This window comes from Lactuca virosa, chromosome 4 (genome assembly GCF_052849685.1).
Source record: "Lactuca virosa cultivar CGN04683 chromosome 4, Lactuca_virosa_CGN04683_v6, whole genome shotgun sequence".
NCBI classification, from domain to species: Eukaryota; Viridiplantae; Streptophyta; class Magnoliopsida; order Asterales; family Asteraceae; genus Lactuca; species Lactuca virosa.
In genome coordinates, this window is record NC_136429.1 from 53,207,748 (window position 1) to 53,212,019 (window position 4,272).

The following is a 4,272-nucleotide window of genomic DNA, read 5'->3' on the forward strand; positions in this document are numbered from 1 at the left end:
AATCTAGACAAATTTTTCACGATCAAAAAGTGCGGAAACTTTTGAACCAAAAATTTGATTCAAAAACTTTTTGAATGGATGAAAATCAGATCACAGATGTGATTCCTGCTCTGATACCAATTGATGAATCGTAGAATCAAGTATAAAACGAATCAGAGTATGAAATCAATTAAGAATGCGAGATTGAACACCAGATGTAAATATGATATTGTTTCAGCTCTATTACGCTTTCGAATGTTTACAGAGTACAAAGACAGGTCTGTAAAAACTCTTATCTAACTCTAGTAAATATCCCTATTTATAGGGAACTGAAAGCGTACAAAAAATATACTAAGGCATAGACACTTACGCTTCGGATAAAAGCGCCTCAGTAAAATAGATTACAAAACCTTCAAAGAGTTCAAAATACATTTCGACTAATTACAACAATTCGACCCTTACATAAGCTTCTATGATTCCAGTGTAAGCTTTTGAACTTGGGACTAATCTGTTTTCTCTCATGTGTAGCAAAATCCTTTTAGCATATTCATGAAGTCCTCCTTTCCCATATGACACTATTAATCCTTCATATGTTTCCATATTCGAGTCGATTTTCCCATCTACCATATCCTTGAATAAAGTTATCACTTCTTTGAAATACCCACCTTCCCCAAAAACATCTATAAGAATGTTGTATGTGGTAGCATCTAGTCCCATACTGCTAACTTTCATTTCAAGAAAAAGTTCACGAACTTCATCGTATCTTCCTTGTTTCCCAAAAAGATTCAATAGAATAGTGTAAGTCATTGCATTAAGTATACAACCAGCAGTCTGCATTTGCCTAAACACATCCAATGCATCCTTTGTTTGTTCCAAATCTGAGTATGCTTCCAATAGGACATTATAGCATGATGCTTTGGGTAAATTCCCTCTTGATTCCATGTCCATAAGGAGGTATGAAACCTTTTTAAGATTACCCAATTTGCCAAAAGTTTGAACTAAGTAATCGTCACTAGTGGTATCTGGTATTGTTCCACCTTCGTTCATGGTTCTGAAAACCATTACAGCTTCATCGCCTAAACCTCTATTAGTACAAGTAGCGAGAAGAGTGTTATAAGTAACTAAATCTGGTTGTAACCCTTCATGCCGCATTTCGGCAAATAAAATCAATAACCCTTCCCAATCATACCCACCTCTAGCATAAGAGTTAATCACAATGTTGTATGTCAAGATATTAGGGGAAATTCCTTTTTTTTCATTCTATCCAGAAGCTGTAGGGATGTTTCATACTGACCGTTTCGCCCGTAGGCATTGATGATCGAGGTATATGAAAACACGGTACGAGGCACCCCTTCGCTGGGCATTTCCTCAAACACGTCATAGCATTTGTCAAGAAGACCTTCACGCCCTAAAATTCTGATAAAAATCGTGTAGATATGATCATTCGGCTTCGACCAGACCTTCCGCTGCATTTGCTTAAACAGACGTAAAGATCTTTGCCGTTCTCCACGTTCTGCAAGCTCTTTGAAAACAAAAGAAAAGTCATTGAGGCTAAGCTTGTTCTTGAACAGATCCAAGCAACGAGCTATATTGCCCCGTGGGGGTAAGCCGTAGAGCTTATTCAGTAGGCTAAGTTGGTGTTCCGACTGCAATTCCACAGATACGGGTCCTGGGGACGAAGGGTTCGATGTTTTTTTTCACCCAATCCATGGCTCGATCCTGGCTTGTGCTTATGTCTCTCAGGAATTCGTTTCCTAGCTCGATAATGATCTCGATTCCCGATCCTTTGAATGCTTTGAGAACTTTTTGATCGGCGTCGTAGATTCTTGTTGTGCGAGAAAAGAGGAGTGGTGATGATGTTAGGGTTTTTTGGGTATTGATCAGTGAGGGAGAAGAACGATGGAAATAAGGTAGAGGATAAAACGGCGGCCTTTCAAACTTTTGGGATTTTCATCCCCCCCCCCCCCCCCCCAAGCTGCGAAAGAAGAAACGCGCGTTTCATTAAATAAAATATAAAGCGACATCTATACACGACACTCATTTTAACATAGGTCCCCTCCGTGTTTTTAATTTATTTTTATCGGACACTAATTTTAGGGCACACAAAAATGTGTGTCCTCTATCCTTCATTTTTTTTTTAAAACAAACGTTATTTTTAGGACACATAAAATATGTGTATCGTAAATCACTGTGTGTCATTGTTTGCGTGTCATTAAAGGGCAGTTTTCTAGTAGTGTTAGTTTTAGTTTTACTTACATCAAATTTATAACATGTTATTAGCACGAAAGCTCTAATCAAGATTATTAAACAAATGGAAATCACATGTGTCTTAATCAAAGTATGTATTACTTAGTAAAAACATTATTAATTATAAAAACCTCTATCATATTAAAAAAATACTAATGAAATAATAAAACTTATTCATTATGGACATTATGGACTACTAACGATTTTTATTTCTTATACTAACATTTACTTTATGCAACTAACTTTTATTTATGCATACTGACATATAAATTATACAACTAATTTTTATTTATGTATATTAAAATTTGTTTATACATGTCAATGTTTATTTATTTATATTTTAGATATTCTTCATAATTTTATTTAAACATTTACTAATATTTATTTATGTTTCTAATTAGTAAAATTATACCAAGTAAAAATTTGTACTAATTAAAGGTATTATTGAATTATTTATAAAATACACACACACACACATATATATATATATATATATATATATATATATATATATATATATATATATATATATATATATATACACTCACACACACAACGACTATATATATGCAACGGTTATAAACAGCAAAAATAACGGCTATTTTTCTACTATAAATAACATCACTATCATATTTCTTTCTACCAAAAAAAGTAGTAAATTCTCTCAATTTTCAAGGTTAAAAAAACCAAAATGATTCATCCGGTAGTGATTCTCGCAACTATAATGACTATAGCACTCAGCTTCCTATTTTTCAATCTCACACCGGATGTATTTTATCCTTTCTTAGCCTTGTATGGGATGATTCTTCTCCCGCTTCTGTTTTGTGCAATATATATTGAAATAAATGGATTTTAATTTTCATCTTATTATTTTGTTTAAATTTATAGTTACCATATGTTCAACATTGCAAAGCTCGAGTTTTCAACACTGGAAGTTAGTGGGAAAAACTATGTGCCATGGATGATAGATGTAAAAATGCATCTTTAGTCCATGGGAATCTCAAAAGCTATATATGAATTTAATAATTGATTGGCACAAGTGTTGGGTTTTTTGTATACTACAACATCCTATGGTGCACACACAACCCTAAATGCCTTGGATCTATGTTTTCTCTAATTATACATGTAATAGTGTTTCCAAAGCATTAAGCCTATAACTAGCATGCAAGTAACATATGTATAATAAAACAAGTTTTAGACATACCTCTTGATGTTGTTGATGTTGCTAGGAAGACTTTGGCCTTTAAGAACTTAGTGCCCCAAGTGTTGCACCTCAAATGGAATCACAACTCATCTAGGACAAAGGATGACATTTTGAGAGAGATCATGCACCAAAAACACCCTCCATGAACTCCAAGAACTAGAAGTTCTCCAAGTGCCGTTTTTAGGTTATGGAGCTTATATTTATATGAAGGATTCCAAGAGTCATGGGTATAACCCAAATCCATACCCATTGGGTTTTATGATCCATGGTTCATGTGGCCCAACTCTTTAAGTATCCATACATAAACTTCGTCCAATATGGATCATAAGCCCAACACATATAAATATAACCAAGTACCGTAATTAGTCCCCATATATTTAATTAGTCTCTTTTGATCACTAAATTAATTCCAAACTAATTCTTGATCAATACTAATTAAATCATATGATTTCATATTAATATATTAGAACTTATAATATATTAATAAATCATATATAACCTCTTCTCAAAAGTCCATCCTAACAAATTGTCCCGATGTTATGCAACCCAAATCGACCATGCTACTCTCGGGTCGAGTACATACCAATAATAGTTATGGGCTTAGACATCTAATCCAACAGTCTCACACTTGGATAAATCTAAAACTAATATTGCAAATACGACTCCAAAATCCCGACTAGCAATCGTAGCTCTTAAAAGCCGTTGTCGAACTCTGATCTAGTCAATGACGTGTCCATTAGATAAGGGATCATATATTCCTCCATTCTAGATATCATATGGACTGATACATGGGTTATAATCATTCTCTCTGTCCATCTGCCGTTTCCTGATTTCTGATTTAT

At 34.0% G+C, this 4,272-nt stretch overlaps 1 pseudogene; it reads right to left on the minus strand.

Annotated features, from left to right (window-relative positions):
- Nucleotides 1-420: 420 nt before the first annotated feature.
- Nucleotides 421-2,178, minus strand: LOC145104455 (uncharacterized; annotated as a pseudogene).
- Nucleotides 2,179-4,272: the final 2,094 nt, after the last annotated feature.